Source organism: Tenrec ecaudatus, chromosome 1 (assembly GCF_050624435.1).
Source record: "Tenrec ecaudatus isolate mTenEca1 chromosome 1, mTenEca1.hap1, whole genome shotgun sequence".
Taxonomy (NCBI): Eukaryota; Metazoa; Chordata; class Mammalia; order Afrosoricida; family Tenrecidae; genus Tenrec; species Tenrec ecaudatus.
The window spans coordinates 3,107,533-3,127,580 of record NC_134530.1 but is presented as its reverse complement, the minus strand read 5'-3'; the positions used below and the strand labels follow the sequence as shown (position 1 = coordinate 3,127,580).

At 48.3% G+C, this 20,048-nt stretch overlaps 1 pseudogene; it reads left to right on the top strand.

Moving 5' to 3' along the window:
• Positions 1-8,097: 8,097 nt before the first annotated feature.
• Positions 8,098-8,609, top strand: LOC142430344 (small ribosomal subunit protein uS19-like; annotated as a pseudogene).
• The last annotated feature ends 11,439 nt before the right edge of the window (positions 8,610-20,048 follow it).

Sequence of the window (20,048 nt, the reverse complement as noted above, 5' to 3'; positions counted from 1 at the left end):
ATCAAAAGACATGTTGCATTGGGTAAATCTGCGGCACAAGACCTCTTTAGAGTGTTGAAAAGCAAGGATTTTGCTTTGAGAACTAAAGTGCACCTGACCCAAGCCAGAATATTTTCAATTGCTTCAAATGCATGTGAAAGTTGGACGTTGAATAAGGTTGAATAAGGAAGACTGAAGAAGAATTGATGCATTTGAATGGTGGTACTGGGGAAGACTGTTGAAAGTACCATGGACTGTCAAAAGGACCAACAAATCTGTCTAGGAAAAAGAATGGTCAGGGAACAACAAGTGATCTAACATTGATGGTGAGGAGGACGTAGAATGCATGGTGGGGCTTGATCAAGTGCATGTACATATGTAAATATATTTATATATAGCAATAGGGAAATAGATCTATGTACATTTATTTATATGTTAAGTATTAAGGTAGCATACAGATGTTGGGCCTACTCTACTCAAGTATTCCCTCAACACAAGAACACTTTGTCCTAATAACCTGGTATTCTGTGATGCTCACCTTCCCGACATGATCGCTGAAGACAAATGGGTGCATTAGCAAACGTGATGAAAGCTGATGGTGCCCAGCTATCAAAAGATATAGTGTCTGGGGTCTTAAAGGCTTGAAGGTAAACAAGCGGCCATCTAACTGGGAAGCAACAAAGTCCACATGAAAGAAGCACACTGACCTGTGTGATCATGAGGTGTCAACAGGATCAGCTATCAGGTATCAGAAGACCCAAAACCATCAAGTTGATGTGAACGAAGGGAGGGGGCAGATTGGAGACCCAAAGCCCATCTGTAGACAATTGGACATCCCTTCTCAGAAGGGTCACAAAGAAGGGACAAGCCAGCCAAGGTTCACTATAGCATCAATGAGACATACAACATTCCTCTAGTTCTTTAATGCTTTCTCCCTGCCCTCCACCGATCACAATGATTGACATATAACCCACCCACTCCCCCACCAGGGTGATGAACAACAGAAACATGGGTAAATGGAGACAGCAAACTGTGTAAGATATGAAAATAATACTTTATAATTTATCAAGGGTTCAAGAGGTCAGGAGAGTGGGGGAGGGAGGGGGGAAATGAGAAGCTGAAAAAAGAAAAAAATGAGAAGCTGATATCAAAGGCTCAAGTAGAAAGAAATGTTTTGAAAAGGATGATGGCAACATATGTACAAATGTGCTTGACACAATGGATGGATGGATGGATGGTTAAAAGAGCTATAAGAGCTCCTAATAAAATGATTTTTTTTAAAAGTTCAACCACACCACTAGATTAATAATTAAAACCCGTATTTAAAAACTGGGCTGAGAACAGGTTAGTGCCTGGAAACCTCTCGATGCCAGAACAAATAAATTTCAGACATTTTATAGTTCAAAATAGGAGGCTGGTTCAAGGGGAGGGATGTTCCAGCTGTTAGTTACATTCTTATCAGTCTGTCAGGGTAACAGGGTTGGGGGAACAGGACAGCAGCAAGTGCTAATTCAAGGTCTTACAAGATAGTGTACATTTCTTGCTAATTGGACAGGCAGGGTGTGGAGAAATCTCGGAAGAGTCAGTCTTGTTGGGAAAGTTGGGAGAGGGAAGAGAGGGTGGGTAACTGCTAGCAGGAGTTGAAGGCAGTTTGAAACAAGATGGAGTTCTTCATGGTAAATTAGCTTGCTATACTTAGAGGCAAGGGTGACATACTTTGGACATGTTGTCATGTGAGACCAGTCCCTGGAGAAGGACAACACGCTTGGTAAAGTAAAGGGGCAACAAAGAAGAAGATCCTCAAGGAGATGGACTGACATCGTGGCTGCAACAATGGGCTCAGAGGAACAGATTGCAAGAATGGTGAGGTAGTTTATTGTGCCAACCTGGCCCATAAACACGTGGGGTTAATTGAAGGGCGGAGAGATAAATGGCTCGGTGACCCTCTCCTTTCTAGTTCTCAGGTCTCTTGCTTTGTAAAGGTTGGACCAGGGTGCAGCTGCCTTAGCCAGTTCCCTGCTTCAGCTGGCAAGGCTCACTTGCTGCGAGACATCCCCAAGGAGAAGCTGCATAGACCTACCCTGATGCAGCCCTGGGTGCTGGAGCAGCCGTGTTGAGACCCCTGCCGGTGTGGAGATGCTCACACACTGATTGATTTGGTTTTCCTCCTGCAGTCAGCGTCATTGTGTGTGTTTTCTGAGATGGAGGAGGATTTTGTGGGTTGGTGTCAGACATATGGGTTAATGTTGGACTTGTGGGGTTGGGCAGCACTGGGTTGGGATGTTTTCTTGATGTGCACTTAACCTTCATATAAAACTCTCTCTTATACATGAGTTTCTGTGGATTTGGTTCTCTAAAGTACCCAGACTAATAACACAAATGGTGCATGGGTTATTCCCATGCCATACATATGGGTGGACCTGGGATGGTTATAGTTATGGGTCTAGTTGGCTGGATCATGATTCTTAAGTGGTTCAAAGGTCTTGTAATGGTATAATTTGGGAGTGATGGAATGATGTAGTTATCTTCCATGTTGTGATATGATGTAATCACCCTGATGGTGTGATCGCACATGATCAGCATACGAGTTTTAAAGGAGTTTTCCTGGGGGGGGGGGTGATCTGCATCTAATACATACAGACATTGTAGCAAAACTGACATTTTTCTCACTCTGGCTGCTGCGTCAGGCTCTTCATTCTCACACCTCTGCTTCTTGATACTTGAGTCCTTCATTCACCTGTCTTCCCTGCTGATTTGGGTTCATCAGCATCTGCAACAATATGAGTCAGGTGAAGCCTCCATCGTCTCATGTGGCCCATGGACTTGGGAATCGCCATTCTCCACAACCACACGAGTCCTTTCCGTGACATACATACATAAGCTTCACTGGCTTTGCTGCTCTAGAACATACAGCGGAAGACTGAGCCATATACGATACACAGTGTAATATTGTCTGCCATGAGTGTGAATTTTATTAAATTGCTGTTGTACTATCCATACTTTACAACTTGAGATTCCCTAGGTGGCACAGACATCTGCAATGCTTGGCTGCGATAGTTTGTCGTGCTAACCTGGCCAATAGGAACATGTAGGATGAGTCGGGTTGCAGTTTGATTGGAGGGCAAAGAGATAAATGGCTTGGCAAGGCCTGCCCCTCTCTCTCTTGTTCCATGCTGGTGATCAGAGCGTGCTAGAGCATGCGTGCCGCTGCTGTAGCTAGTTCTCTGCCTCATCCTGTGAGCTACACTACCTGTGGGCCAGGCCAACCTGTGGATCATGTCCTTAAGGCTCCTTCAAGACCAGCTTTGCCATGCAGCCGGTGCATATATTGCTTGAGCTTGAGGCTAGTGGATCCTGTCGCCTTGCGTTGCTTGCATTCGATATCACATCCAGGCCAGCTTCTGTAAGCTCCAGAGCTACTGACTGTTGGTGACCCACCCTGCTGCTTGCTGCCTGTGGGCAGACTCTGCTTGCCTTGCCCGAAGGAAGACTCCGCTGTCTGCTTCCTTGACCTTGGACTCAGCAGCCCACGTGAGTTGAAGGACGTCCAGTATATTAACTGTTCCACGGAAGTGAGTTGGGCTAATTAGCTGTTACATTCCTTCTCTTTGTGTAAATATATAGATACAATATATATAGAGAACCCTGCCTAGCACATTGGCTGATAAATGAAAAGTGAGAGGTTTGTGCCCTAGCGATCTACTTATGAAAAATTAGTCACTGAAAATTCTGCGGGGCACGGCTCTACTCTGACACATGTGACGTAGCCATGAACGAGGGTTATTTCAATTGCAACAAAGAACAATTTTATAGGAAAGCAACAAATGTGGCGTGAACAGGTCCCATTTAAGTAAAAGGAGGTCAGAGAGGTAACTTCATGATCTCCAGGGAAGTAAGACAATTCAGGCTTCAGTGACTTCTAAAATAAATTTGGAATATACCCCACCTCCTCCCTTCTCTGCTTCCTCTGTGGCATGGCCTGGTACAGAATGCATGTGTTCATGTCTTTATCCCCCTACTTGGTAGTGGTGTACTTATGGGCAATTTATGTCTGTTCTCTCCTCTGTAGCATGCAGAGCAGATATAAACAACTACTGACTCGCTGGGTTATTGGAAGGATAAATGAGGAAACACACATAAATATTAGACTTGTTATTGTTAGTTGCCATCTATGTTGTAAGCAGGCTGTTGAATAAACAAAATGAGCAGAGACCAAGCACAGCTAAAAGAGGTTTAGTGGATTCAACCCAGACTCGGCGCTGAGGGACCACACCAGACTGTCCGGTACCGAGTGTGGACCCTCCGCTTCTACCGGGACACGTTACACACACACGTGTCCTTTTCTTTTTAGAAAAAGCAGGACTTTGCATTCTCTTGAACTAGCACTTTTTTTTTAAGCTGCTTGTACCAGCATGTGGTTTTTCTTAAGAAAGAAAAAAGCCCCCCCCCCCAACTACCATGATCCGAATTTGACCTTACAAGTCTGGATAGAGCAGAGGTTGTACACTGGTGCATATAGGAGCTGGAGGCACAGGGAATCCAGGGCGGATGATACTTTCAGGACCAGGGGGTGAGGGGCGATACTGGGAGGGTAGAGGGTGAGTGGTTTGGAAAGAGGGAACTGATTACAAGGATCTACATGTGACCTCCTCCCTGGGGGACGGACAACAGAGAAGGGGGTGAAGGGAGACGCCGGATGGGGCAAGATATGACAAAATAATCTATAAATTATCAAGGGCTCATGAGGGAGGGGGGAGCAGGAAGGGAGGGGGTTAAAAGAGGACTTGATGCAAAGGGCTTAAGTGGAGAGCAAATGCTTTGAAAATGATTAGGACAAAGAATGTACAGATGTACTTTATACAATTGATGTATGTATGGATTGTGATAAGAGTTGTATGAGCTCCAGTAAGATGTTTTAAAAAGAAAGAAAGAAAGAAAAAAGCGTGCAGAAGCGGAATGTTTTGCAATTAGGCTGACATTTGCGCAAGTCTGGGCACATCCTGTCGTCTACTGTTCGTATTTCAGACTCAGACTCAATTTAAACCTCTCACAGTCCTGTCATTCCAAGTGAAGGGGCTCAGTGTGCAGAGTATAACATCCCATAAGGGTCTCTTGGCGCTGACCTTTACAGAGGGCAGGTCTTCCCCCATGATGCTGTAGGGTGGGCTTGAAAATTTGGTCTATTTTTATAACTGTATGAGATCATTATTTAACATGTTATCCCCAAAGTGATAGCTCTTACCATGGTACGTGGAGATCAAGTTAAATACAACATGCCTTTAAAAAAAATCAGCTCATTACTGGTTTTCCCAATACTCACTGCTTGAGAGGTGTTGACTCAGAGCAAGCTTGCAGAGTACTGCCCTTGTGATTTTCCAAAATTATAACTTTTATGCGAGCAGAAAGCCTCCTCTTTCTCCCTCTGAGCAGCTAGTGGCTTCAAACTGCCGACCTTTCCAGTAGCAGCCGAATGCGCGGCCACTATGCCACCAGGGCTCCTCTGGTTCCTTTAATAGTACCCTCTTTATCTTTATCTTTGTGATAAAGACAAAAACATTGAAACCATGTAAGTCCATATGCAACTTTTAACAATCTAGGAACAAGAAGAGTCTGCTGTAACACTGGGTGACATCATGCTTAAGGAGAAAACACACAGGGAGAAAGCATTATCACTGAAAAGGTTGCCCAGTTCTCCACCTAGCTTTATGTAATTGCGTGGATAGAAACCAACCAGCCAACCATAGAGATGTAACAGTGTAACAACATCTGATCGTGTCATTTCTTTAACCGTTTCTCGGACTCATCTCTAAATCTTTCCCTGGTAGGCTCATAAGGAAATTAACTGACACGTGGACATTGCATCCCTGAGTCTTTGGTCTTTGGGGAAGCGATTTCCCTGGGATACTGTAAGCGCCCAATAAATCGCAATGATGGCGAGAATGGCCATAAGCATGCTTGATCTCTACTCTGCCAGGTTCGTCTCACGGTTGGCACTCTTCCCTGTCTGCAAAAGGCTTCCCTGCCTCTCGGTGTCCCAAGACCGGCTGTATTCTGACCATCTTCCTGGCCACAGTCATGCCCAACTGACCAATTAAATGCGACGCTCCTTTCGATGTCTAATGGTGATTCCCACTCATTGTGGAAAAGGGTCGCAGAGGCACGGGATGAAATGTAGGAAGATATGAAAGCACAAGTAATCAGAGAGCCCTGACGAGGGCCCGATCGTTTACCCACAGCTCTTCCCAGATGTTGTCCCGTGACCCATATATTTTACTGACAGAGTTACTCTTATTGCTCATCCTTTATTTTCCCCAAATGCTACCAATGATGCAAACTAACGCCGAATTAAGTGACCAGCAATGGTGGAAAAACTGAGTTCGAATACCGAAACAAAGATGTAGAATGTTAAAAGGTTGTAACAGAATACCCATTGCTTCTACAATACCCCACCTTATAAATCCAACATATCAATCTTTTAAAAGATGATGGACCTTACTACATCCCCAATGGCAACTTCCCTCATAAGAAACTCCTTCTCACGATAGTCCTCAATGCTGTCTTTTTTTTTTAGTTGTTTCAGTTTTTATTTTTCTCAGTGCTGTCTTTCAAGAATGTGGGACAAGCCAAGAAAGCAAATCTTTGCGGTCAAGTCCAACTCATGGCAAGTCCACAGGTTTCAGAAAAGCATTTCACAGGGTTTTCCCATAGAAACAAATCACCAGGCCTTTCTTCTGCAGCCCCGCCCGCCCCCTCTCCCCCCACCCCGCAAGCAGGTAGATCTGGCCTACTGATTTCCAAGAGATGCATTATAAAGGCAGAGCCCAAGTATGCTCATGTGCTACATGCTAAAAACTGGTTTAGAGCACAGCAGTAAACAATTCTAAGAACCATATAGTGCAACAGTAAAGAATTTACTTGACTACCAACCAAAAGGTTGGTGTAGCAACCCACCCAGTGGCTTGGTGAGAATAAGATCCAGCAATGCGCCCTCTTAAAGATTTTTTATAAACCAAGCCAACTTCCATTGAGTTGATTCCAACTTACAGATATCCAACAGGATAGAGTAAAAATCCCCCACAGGAATTCCAAGTTTGCTCATCTTTATAGAAACAGATTGCCGTTCCCTCCCTCGCCCGCCCCACGGGGTATCGGATGGGTTCAACTTTCAGTCCTTTCTGTTAGCAGTCAAGTACTTTAACCACTGAATAACTAGAGCTCTTTCCATAAAAACATAGTCCCCTACGGGGCAGTTCGACTCTGTCACGGGGTTGCTGTGAGTCCGAACTGACTCAATGGCGCCCAACAACAGCAAAGTAATTTCTAAAATCCGATCAGGTAGCTGCTCTGATGGAAAGCTTTCCCACAGTCCAATATCTTCAAGGTTTTCGGACTCGTGTGTCTTTTCTGAGGGGTAACCAGGGAAGTGCTCTGGCGGGAGACTTTCCCACATTCATGACAATGTATGGCTTCTCCCCAGAGATGAGGGTGATGCCGTGTGAGGGTTGAGCTGTGTGTGAAGGCTCGCCCACATTCCGGACAGTTGCATGGCTTCTCCCCGCGGCGGGTTCTCTGACGTTCCCTGAGAGAGTGCCTGAGGTTAAATGCCCTGCCACGCTGGAGCACCTGCAGGGTTTCTGTACAGTGTGAGGTCTGTAGTGCACAGTAAGCGCTGTGCTGTGATGAGGTCATGGCCCACTCTCAGCATATAAAGACGTTTTCTTCTCTGTTTGAGATTCCTTGTGTTGACTAAAGGGACCACTTTGCCTGAGGGCTTTTCCACGTTCATTATTTTCATAGATTCCCTGATTAGTATATACCCTTTTTTTTCATTTCTGGAATTTTTTTTCTTATTTTACATTTTATTAGGGACTCACACAACTCTTACCACAATCCATACATATACATACATCAATTGTATAAAGCACATCCATACATTCCCTGCCCCAATCATTCTCAAAGCATTTGCTCTCCACTTAAGCCCTTTGCATCAGGTCCTCTTTTTTTCCCCCTCCCTCCAGTATATACCCTTTTTGATGGCTATTTATGATGGAATCAGAGACCAAATTTTCAATGTGTAGGTCATGTTTATAGAAATGTGTTCTAGATAGCACCGACGAGATGGCGGAGGTGGAGCAGACGAAGAAGCGAACTTTCCGGAAGCTCACCTATCGCGGCGTGGATCTGGACCAGCTGAGGGACATGTCCTACGAGCAGCTGATGCAGCTGTACAGCGCTCGGCAGCGGCATCGCCTGAACCGCGGCCTGCGGAGGAAGCAGCACTCGCTCCTGAAGCGGCTGCGCAAAGCCAAGAAGGAGGCCCCGCCCATGGAGAAGCCAAGGTGGTGAAGATGCACCTTCGACATCATCATTCTCCCGGAGATGGTGGGCAGTATGGTGGGCGTGTACAACGGGAAGACCTTCAGCCAGGTGGAGATCAAGGTGAGCCGTGCGCCTGGGTCGTCCCGCCCCTCCACCAGGCCCTGCTCCCTGCTCTCCAACCTGACCTTCTCTCCTCTTGCAGCCGGAGATGATTGGCCACTATCTGGGCGAGTTCTCCATCACTTACAAGCCTGTCAAGCACGGCCGGCCCGTGGGCCACCCACTCATCGCGTTTCATCCCCCTCAAGTAGTCCAATAAAAGGCCCCTTCTCCTGAAAAAAAGAAAGAAAGAAAGAAAGAAATGTGTTCTAGAAGAGCATTCTTGTGTGTTCTAGAACATTCTTGAACTAAAACATGGTTTGAGCTCAGATTACCATTTTCCCAAACTCATTCCATACAGAAGTTCTCTTCTGAGTAAATGCCCCTCTGTAGATTTTCACCATTTGTCTCAAAAGCTGCCAGGAGGCTTCTGGTTTTCCTCAAATTGACTACATTGTTCTTTGGTGAACTTGATAATTTTCAAACCACCAGATGTTTCCTGCCCCAAACTGACATTATTATAAGCAGACTCTTGGATTCCTAGTCTGGTGTCCCAACCTGAAATAAACTGGGTGGAGCATCCTAGAATCCAAGCTTTCTGGAGTTATGGAGGCTGGATGAACTCACAAAATTATTCTCCTAAAATAATCTTTAAAACTTAATCCTTCACTCAAGCAGAAAGCAAATGTTTTGAGTGATGATGGCAACAAATGTACAAAAGTGCTTGACACAATGGATGGATGTGTGGATTGTTATAAGAGTTGTACGAGCCCCAGATAAAATGGTTTAAAAAAAACCCAACTTAATTCTTCAGTCAAAAAATATTCCCTTAACTCTTCTTAAAAACAGCAACTGTTTGAATGAACTGGTAAAGAATTGTCTGCTTGAGCACTGGGCCTCTTAAGGTCTGTCTATATGGGATCAAACTGACAGCAGCAATTGGAAAGACTAGATAAGAAACACAGGAGCAGTAAGCGTAGGTTAAAAGGAACATAACAAATCAGAAATTAACGGTGAAAAAGTTCTCACCACTCAAACAATGTGACCAACGTCCGGGATTGTAGATGGAGACACTGTTGACTTGGTGTATGTTATGGTGTGTATATTTACAACAACAAAAATAAATCATTTAAAAAATCATTTTATTGGGGGCTTGTACAATTCTTATCACAATCCATCCATCCATCGCGTCAAGCACATTTGTACATTTGATGCCATCCTCATTTTCAAAACACTTTCTTTCTACTTGAGCCCTTAGTATCAGTTTCTCATTTTCTTCCTCCCTCCCCCACCTTCCTTCGCTCATTAACCCTTGATAATTTATAAATTACTATTATTTTTTCATGTCCCACACTGACTGCTGTCTCCCTTCACCCACTTTTCTGTTGTCCATCGCCCTGGGAGGAGGTTATAGATTGTGATCGGTTCCCCCTTTCTCCTTCCACCTTCCCCTTCCCCTCCTGGTATGGCTACTCTCAATATTGGTTCTGAGGGGTTTACCTGTCCTGGATTCCCTGTGTTTCTAGCTCTTATCTGTACCCATGTACATCCTCGGGTCTAGCCAGATTTTTAAGGTAGAATTGGGGTCATGATAGTGGGGGTGGAAGCATTAAAGAACTAGAGGAAAGTTGTATGTTTCATCGTTGCTACACTGCACCCTGACTGGCTCATCTCCTCCCTGCAACCCTTCTGTAAGGGGATGTCCAGTTGCCTACAGATGGGTTTTGGGTCCCCACTCCGTATTCCCCCTAATTCACAGTGATATGAGTTTTTGTTCTTTGATGCCTGATACCTGATCTCTTTGACACCTCATCATCACACAGGCTGGTGTGCTTCTTCCGTGTGGGCTCTGTTGCTTCTCAGCTAGATGGCCGCTTGTTTATCTTCAAGCCTTTAAGACCCCAGATGCTATATCTTTTGCTAGTCGGGCACCATCAGCTTTCTTCACCACATTTTCTTATGCACCTGCTTTGTCTTCAGCGATCATGTTGAGAAGGTGGCATCCTCGTGGTATCGGACCTATGGGCTAATATCAGACTTACGGATTTGATCTGGACAGGGCTGGGATGTTTTCTTAATATACAATTGCTCTTTTAGATAAAGCTCTTTCTTATACACATATGGGTGTCTATGAATTTGTTTCTCTAGTCAATGCTGACAAACACATGACTTTGGCTTTTCAATGTTTCTGAAAAAAAAAGTCTACACTGGAGAGGCAGCAGAAACACTCAAGGACTCGCTGAAAGGTTGGTGGTGCCAGCCCACCGAGAGGTGCCTTGGAAGAAAAGGCCTGGTGATCTGCTTCTGAGAGGTCACAGATCTACCACGGTCCTCTCTGTACACACAGGGGCACCAATGAGTGGGAAGCGCTCAACTGCAACTATCTCCATGGCCACGTTGACCACGCTAAAGGAGCCCTGGCAGTGCAGGGACGAGGCACTCAGTTGTGAACCCAAAGGTGGTGGTTTAGTGCCATGGGTGGCCCTGTGAAAAGACCTGTGCGGGAGAGTTGCGTGACTTCATGTCAACTTGATGATTGGTAGAGTTGACTTGAAGTGTAGGGGTGGAGTATAGCTTGTCGATCAGGTCACAGCCTGATGGGTATCGGATTTTCGGACTTGACGGTGCCTCTTTGTGGGAGTGGCCGTCTCCTAGGAGACCTTCTCATGAAGACCCCTGGGAACCTCGCCTCCCCCATTTCTCTCTGCCTTCACCTTCTTGCTGGCTGATCCTGGTTGCTGCCAGAGCCACCACCATTGGATCCACACGACTTTGCACCCACCAGCCTGTGATCTTCCTGTGTTCTGCATCATTGCATGTGGCTGTGTGAGTCTGATGAGGTACTATATGTACATAGATCTATTTCTCCCTCATCACATATAAACATATTTACATATGTATATGCCTGTGTTTAGACCTCTATAAATGCCCTTTGCTTCCTAGTTCTTTCCTCTATTTCCTTTTACTTTCCTCTTGTCCCATTAACATGTTCAGCCTTCATTTGGGTTTCAGTAATTCCTCTCGGTTACATTGCCCTGGATCAAGCCCTTATGGAGTAGTATCAGGCTTATGGACTTGATCTGGACTGGGTGGAGATGTTTTCCTGATATACAATTACTTCTTGATATAAAGCCCTTTCTTGCACATAGACGAGTGTCATTGGATTTGTTCCTCTAGTCAACCTGGCCTAACACCACCTGGCAGTCTGCTCCCGTAAAAAATGACAGCCAAGAAAATCCAATGGGGACAGTTGTAGTGACACTTGGGATTGACGAGATTCAGAATTGACTTGGCATGACCAAGTTGGCATGCCAATGAAGAAATACGGATCTTCTCGTAAGCAGAGCGCCAACTGTAGGCCTCAGAGGGGCGAGAGGGTTCGTTTGTGCCTGAGCTAAGGTGACACGCGCTCCCACAGAAGTTCCCACTGTCACATAAGGAAGAAAGATGGCTACTCCTTCTGTGGATGACATCAGCAGGCCGAGTTCCCCAAGGCAGCCGTGCTTGCGTTGTTCCCCAAAATATCTCTAACTTCTCAACCTTCCTAACTTCTCAACCACATCAATCAAGATCAATGATACTTTGAGTTTGATAGTAAAGGTGGTCAGAGCTCTTTAAGTCACAGTAACTAAAACCCTGGTGGCAGTTGGCCAGGCTAAACACAAGGTCAGAAGCTCCAAGCCACTCCAGGGAAGAACGATGCGGCTTTTTGCTCTGGTAAAATTTAGTCTTGCAAACCCACAGGGACAGTTTCCCTAGGGTCACTATGACTGGAATTGAGTCAATGGTACTGAACTTGGCTTCGTTTTTGGAATAATCAAAGCATTAGCTGAATGATCAATTTTATCTGAACTATTTCCTTAAGTATCAATTAGTCTGGAGATCTAGTAATCCAAAAGACTACTTGTGTTAGTCTGGGTTGATGAGAGAAATAAATCCAGGACACTCATATCTATGTAAGAGAGAGTGATGGTACTGATGAAGAACACAGCTTTCCCCCAGATCCTGGATGCTTCCTCCCCCCAACTACCATGATCTGAATTCTACCTTGCAGGGCTGGATAGGGCAGAGGCTGAACACTGGTGCATATGGGGGCTGGAGGCACAGGGAATCCAGGGTGGATGATACCTTCAGGACCAAGGGTGTGAGGGGCGATGCTGGGAGAGTGGAGGGTGAGTGGGTTGGAAAGGGGGAACTGATTACAAGGATCCACATGTGACCTCTTCCCTGGGACAGCAGAGAAGGGGGGAAGGGAGACTCCAGATAGGGCAAGATATGACAAAATAACAATTTATACATTACCAAGGGCACATGAGGGAGGGGGGAGGGGGGAGGGGAGAAAAAAGAGGACCTGATGCAAAGGGCTTAAGTGGAGAGCAAATGCTTTGAGAATGATTGGGGCAGGGAATGTATGGATGTGCTTTATACAATTGATGTATGTATATGTATGGATTGTGATAAGTTCTATGAGTCCCTAATAAAATGTAAAAAAAGAAAAGAGAAAAAAATGATTAGGGCAAAGAATGTACAGATGTGCTTTATACAATTGATTTATGTATATGTATGAACTGTGATAAGAGTTGTATGAGCCCCTAATAAATTGTTTTAAAAAAAAGAGAGAGAGAGTGATGGTATATTGAGAAAACATCCCAAACCAGCCCAGATCAAGTCCATAGTTCGATATTAGCACATATGTCTGACACCAATCTATATATTCCTCTTCAAACACAAAACACATGCAATGACATCACATGCAGGAAGATCACAGGCCAGTGGGTGGAAAGTCTTGTGGATCCAATGGCGGTGGAAGCATCTCAGCACTGGTGTGGGTCTCCACGTGGCTCCTCCTATAGCTCCATGTGGCTTGTCAACAGGAATGTCTCACAGAGTGTGAGTCTGGCCACCAATGAGCTATTTATCTCCATCGTGCCTCCAAATGAGGTCATCAAGCTGGGACCTGTTTGACAGGCTACACTCCCCACCTTCACTCTCAATAGTCTCAAGTTGACACCAAAGTATGTAACTACCACACTACTCAGTTTTTCTCTCTAGGCATTTTTGCTGCATACAGACAATGCTCTTTCCTCAGGAAGTTGCTGGGCTTCCTTCGGATGGACTCATTACCTAGCATCCAGAGCAGCTCCACAGAGTTTCTGAAAATGGGGCCTGCTACCTGGAACAGTGCCCATTTCTGTGCCAATAGTGGTTAGGAAAAGGAGGGAAAACCATCATCTATGAAGGCATGTGTGTGTTGTTGCTGTTGCTGTCGGGTGCCACTGGGCACGGCAGACCTTATGCACAGCAGAAGGAAACACCGCCCGGCCCTGCGCCGTCCTTACACTTGATCCGTGTGTGAGCGCGTTGTCCCAGCCACTGGAACGATGTGTGTGCTGTGATTTTTCTTCCTTTTTAAACATCGTTTTATTGGGGGCTCCTACAACTCTTTATCACAACCCACACATTCATCCATTGTGTCAAGCACATTTCTACATTCATTGCCCTGCCATTCTCAAAACATTTGCGCTCCACATCAGCTCGTTTTCTCCCCTCCTTCCCTACGCCCCCTCCCTCATGAACTCTTGATAATTTACAAATTATTATTTTGTCATATCTTGCCCTGTCCGACATCTCCCTTCACCCACTTTTCTGTTGTAGGTCGCCCAGGGAGGAGGGGATATGTAGATCCTAGTAATCGGTTTCCCCTTTCCACCCCACCCTCCCTCCATGTGGTGTAATTTTCAAACTGTAGGACAGGAGTTTTTACAATCTTTTTTTTACATTTTATTAGGGGCTCATACAACTCTTATCACAATCCATACATATACATACGTCAATCGTATAAAGCACATCTGTACATTCTTTGCCCTAATCATTTTTTTCTCTTTTCTTTTTTTACATTTTATTAGGGACTCATAGAACTTATCACAATCCATACATATACATACATCAATTGTATAAAGCACATCCATACATTCCCTGCCCCAATCATTCTCAAAGCATTTGCTCTCCACTTAAGCCCTTTGTGTCAGGTCCTCTTTTTTTCCCCCTCTCTCCCCACTCCCCCTTCCCTCATGCGCCCTCGATAATTTATAGATTGTTATTTTGTCATATCTTGCCCTATCCGGAGTCTCCCTTCCTCCCCTTCTCTGCCGTCCGTCTCCCAGGGAGGTCACATGTGGATCCTTGTAATCAGTTCCCCCTTTCCAACCCACTCACCCTCCACTCTCCCAGCATCGCCCCTCACACCCCTGGTCCTGAAGGTATCATCCACCCTGGATTCCCTGTGCTTCCAGCCCCCATATGCACCAGTGTACAACCTCTGCCCTATCCAGCCCTGCAAGGTAGAATTCAGATCATGGTAGTTGGGGGGAGGAAGCATCCATGATCTGGGGGAAAGCAGTGTTCTTCATCGGTACTACATTGCACCCTGACTGACCCATCAACTATTTTGTGCCTTGAATTGGGTAAATGTGTATTAGTGAGGTGCCGTAAAAGCGTACTTCTTGGGGGATGGACAACAGAATAGTGGGTGAAGGCAGATGTCGGACAGTGTAAGATATGACAAAATAACAATTTATAAATTATCAAGGGTTCATGAGGGAGGGGGAAGCAGGGAGGGAGGAGTAAAAATGAGGAGCTGATATCAAGCGTTCAAGTAGAAAGAAAACATTTTGAGAATGATGGAAACAAATGTACAAATGTGCTTGACACAACTGATGTATGTATGGATTGTGATAAGAGTTGTATGAGCCCCCAATAAGATGATTTTAGAAAAAAAGTGAACTACTTCTGTCTCTAACCATACATCATCCACTTGTGAATCACTAGAAATTATCATGTGATTGATAAAAGACAAAAGAAAGAAAGGACCCTCCAATGCCTGGCATAGTTCCTGACACCGGCTGGGCACCGTCGGTCCACTGACGCTCAATGGACTCTACACCTGCCAGAGGAGAAATGCGCTTCCACGTGGGTTTCAGCCGCTATCTTCTTTCAGAGGTAGATTCTCCGGCCTTGCTTCCGCAGTTCTATCTCCTGGGTCGGAACCATCGACCTTGAAGTTCGGTGCTAGAGGTCCTCCGGTCAGTCTGACTCACAGTGACCCAATGCACAATAGAAGGAAACGCAGCCCCGGCCAGTCTGTGCCCTCCGCACAGCCTTCGTGTTGAAACCCAGTGCTGCAGCCCCTGCCATTCCGTCCTCTTGTCTGCTGACCGTGGACTTGACTCGCCAGATGTCCTTCTCCAAGAGCTGACTAGTGCCTGAAAACAAATCCACGCCTTCATGGCCCAAGACTCCTGCCTGACACGTGCCCCCCACACACACATGCACACACAGCCACCGCCAGAGTTGATTCTGACGGGCATCGACCCCAGGGGACAGGTAGAGCTGGCCCCGTGGGCTTGTTTCCAAGACTGTCCTTTCTTTACCCGCACAGTTGGCCGCATCTCTCCCTTAGGGAGTTAGTTGGTGGGTTCATAGTGAAGTGCTTTAGCCAGTGTGTCACCAGGGTACCTCAAGACATTTCTCCAAACACTAAGCTAACTGCCATAAAGACTCTTCCGACTCTAGGACCGGATGGAACCGTCCCTGTGAGTTTACCACACTGCAAGGCTTTACAGGACCAGAAAGCCTCGCCTTTCTCTCTCGTAGTGGCTTGTGGTTTCGAACTGTTGGCCTTGTGGTTTGCAGTCCAACACAACCACAATGCTAAGAAACCCAACCCGCTACGGCCGAGTGCGTTCTGACTCATAGCCACCCTATAGAACAGGGCAGAACGGCCCCTGAGGGCTTCTGAGACTGGATCTCGGCAGCAGACAGTCATGCAGTTCTACCACGGAGCAGTGGGTGGGTTGAAACTCTGACCTTTCGGTTAGCAGACCAGTGCTTAACGGCCACGCCACCAGGCCCTTTCCTGACACCCAGCAGATGCTACCGAAACATGCGGAGGAAGTGGACGGCTGAGTCCATGCCACTGGCCCCACTGTGGTTCTCCAGCGTCACCTCCCTGAACAGGGCCCTCTGCGATACGTCCAGCAATGCCACTCCTCCAGGGAGATGCAGCCTCATCTGCAAAGGTCACAGGTGCCTAAAAACAGCGCACAGGCCCTCCTTCAAGAGGGAACAGGCAGACCCAGACCCCCGGAGGGAGGCTGGAGATGGCTTCAGTGAGATGCAGAGCAGCGTCCCTCGCCAAGTGCCTCGTTGGCACCTGCGTTTGGCTGACCATCAGAGGGACTGCCCAGCCCACTGCGAGCACAGCCACGAGGACCTGCAAGGAAGGTCCCCGCTGAGATTTGGGGGGCTGGCTCGCTCCGGCAGGGACGGCTGACTCTGGGCAGTGCTGTCATGTGAGCGATATGAATTACTCATGAGCACGAGAATCCATCCATTCATTTACGACCCTTCACCCCCACCCCCTTGCCCCGCTGGTTTTTAGCAGCTTGCTTCCTAGTTTAAGAAAGCGGGTCGCAGAACCTCAGGAGATCCTCCGAACCCTGAAAAGGAAGCCCACTTCCCTCCTGTATCGTTGGGTGCCGTCTTGTCGCTTTCACCCCCCAGTGGATTTTAACTCCCAGAGGGGAGCCGCCCCCGGGGCTTCCTGGACCAGCTCCAGAGCCGCTGGGTGGATTCGAACCACTAGCTCCAGGAACTGGGGGTCTTTACTGCTCTCAAACGTACTGCCTGCACCCTTTTACTCGGGAGCAGGAAGAATCCCTGGGGCCCACGGGCTTCCCCCGCGACAAGGGGACCCTCCTCTAGCCCGAAGCGAGCATCTGGGGGCGCTGCTCCCGCTGGGAATTCTGAGAGCCTTTCTCAAGAAGCTGGTGGGTAGACGTCGGGCTGGGAGTCAACCCTGCAATGCCTGGGTGGTGACGATCTGCCACCTGCCGGCCCCAGGCAGCATTGCAGCCTGCTGCCGCGGTCCAGTGAAACACTGGATGTGGATTTGCTGGGGTCTGGGACCCTAAATTAAACAGTGCTCCCCTAACGCTGAGTGCAGTAATATTTGACTGCTCACCGAAAGGCTGCTGGCGTGAGTCCACCCGGCAGTGGTGGCCTACTGGGCTATGAGCGGTGCTAAGTACAAAGTCGGTGGTTCAGACCCACCAGTCGCTTCGTGGGAGAAAGAAGAGGCTGTCTACTGCCTTCAACAGTGAGTCTCGGGAACCAGGAAGATCTGAGTGGAATTGAATTGATGGCAGGGGTATGCAGGTTTTTTGTGTCTTTTTCTTGGGGCGGGCTTGAGATTTTGAGAGAAGTGACTTGGGGATAAACCAGGCAGTCGGCCTCTGCCAGGTCAGTCTCAAAACCCTACTCTGCACGCTTGGGGTGGAACCGAGGGGAAGGCAACACGTGGTGGTCGCCTCGTGGGGCCGGGGGCACGCTGTCAGACAGTAGGCACTGCAAAGCAGTCGTGCACAAAAGGGCGGAGCTGGCTGCAGGAGGGAGGCCCTGGGGCAGTCGAGCACTAGCACAGCGCTGTTGACCTTGATCATGGCCTCCTACAACAACAAACGTCCACTTACTGCACTGTGTGCTGTACATGGGTATAGCTCAATGTCAAATGCGGGGGGAGGGGGGGGCTCATGGTAACCCATGCGTCTCAGAGGCCTGCCTAGACTGTCAGAGTTGCCCAATAGACTCACTCCCTACCTTGGTCCCCACCCCCAAGTAGTGGCTAAGGAGCTGAGCTGAGGCTATGCGCCCAGGTAGGCCCTGCAGGTTGTGAGTGCATCCCATGGCTCACCGTCCTTGGCATGTTCTTGTCGTGGCCTAGTGCCCCCCAGCCCACAGACAGGCCCTCTGTGAACAGCCATGCCCAGGCCCGGGCACCTCTAGGAAGGTGGCTGTCGGGCAGGCCCAGCCCAGCGCCTGGCTCGTGGGTGCCTCGGTGACACTATTCCCAAGGACACAATTTGGAGACACATGGCTGTGCCTCACAGGGCTGAGTGATGAACCTTGGAAGGGCAGGCTCGCTGTGGCCCAGGTTCAGATCCAGAGAGAGAAGGCTCTCCCTCCACAATCCTGCCGAGTCCTGGGCCTGCTGTGCCAACCCATCAGGCCATGTACCCAGGCTGGGGAAGAGACACCCCATCAGAGACACCACTGAAGTGGGAGAGCAGCAAGCAGAGGTGGGGGCGGGTCACCAGGAGGCTGAGGGGCAAACTACTAGTCATGTGAGAGCCTTGTTTGGGAGCATTATTCAGCGGGGACTCCAGACCCAGGTGAGAGAAACCACGTGTGGGTGTGACAAAGGGCCTGCATCCCTGGCTTGAGGGCTCTGAGGCCCATCCCTTGGGGTGCAGTAGCCTGTGTGGTGGAAGCAAGGTCTGGCTGCATCTGTCCTCCCTTAGCCCTGGGGGCCACATCAGCACAGCTGCCTCGGCAGGATCCAATGTCACTTCTGCCTTCTCATGGATGGTGCTGGTCCCTTTGTCCCCAGGTGTCCAAAGAAAACTCCTTGCACACGGCTGGGTGGAGGCAGCACAACCCAGAAAGCCATCCCTAACAGGGACATGGCCTTGTGCCCGCCCCTGGTTCTGCGGGCCCTAGGGAGGGCCTGGGGCAGGAGGCTGGGTTCCCAAGGGTCACTCCCAGGAGAAGATGGTGTGGGGCAGAACATGGGGAACGCAGAGCCCAGATGTCCCCTGGCGGATGGAGGTGAGCCTGACCCCTGTGGCCGTGAAGGCTGGACTGTGGGTGAGGAGGACAGAATCCCTGTATTTGAATTGGGGTGCTGGAGGGTATGCAAAGTCCTCTGGCCCGTGTGGCAGCTGGGTAACCTCATGTCAACCTGAAGATCTATAGACAAGCACAGGGGTGGCATGCAACCTGTGTCAGGCTGATGGTGCCTCCTGGTGGGCGGGGCCTTCTCAACAGGAGGGTCCTGGGAACCTCCCCTTCTCTGCCTTCCCCGTCCTGCTGGCTGGCCCTGTGCCGTGACTGCCTGCTTGTGACTGTGCGAGTCTGAGGGGGATGTGGACGAGTATTGGGCTATGAGCTTGAGTCAGGCTGGGATGCTTTCCTGATAATGACTTCTTAATATAGAGCTCCTTTTGACACAGCTGGCCTCACACAGACTGCTAAAAGCAGAAGCCCATCTGTCTCGGAAGAAGTACAGCGTGCTCGGAAGGGGCAACAATGGCGAGACTTCATCTTACATCCTTGTCCCCGGAGAAGGCCATCGTGTTTGGTAAAATAGGGGCAGCGAACAAGAGGCAGGCCCTCGACAAGATGCACGGACACAGTGGCTGCAGTGAAGGGCCCACACCTCACACTGTGAGGGTGGCGCAGGGCTGGGCGTTGTTTTGTGCTGTTCTCAATATGAATCAGAACAGACTCGAGGCACCTAAAAACCAGGGTTTCTACTGCAACAAAGGCATGCAAGCGCCCTCAAGAGCAAGCAGGAGTCTGGAGGTGTGTGCCTGGGGAATGCTCGTGCAGAGTCAGGTGACAGGACGGCTGTACATGCTCCCTCAGACTTTCAGGGGCCCAAGCTGAGCCTGGTCCCCATTGGCCAGAGCTGAGCAAGGCAGGCTTTTCTGGAAACACACTCTGGGACTCCCCCCTCCGCCACCCCCATAGGAAAGCAAGTCGCTGGGCCAGAAGGCAGGACCCACGTGGCAGGAGGCATGTACCTGGCGGCC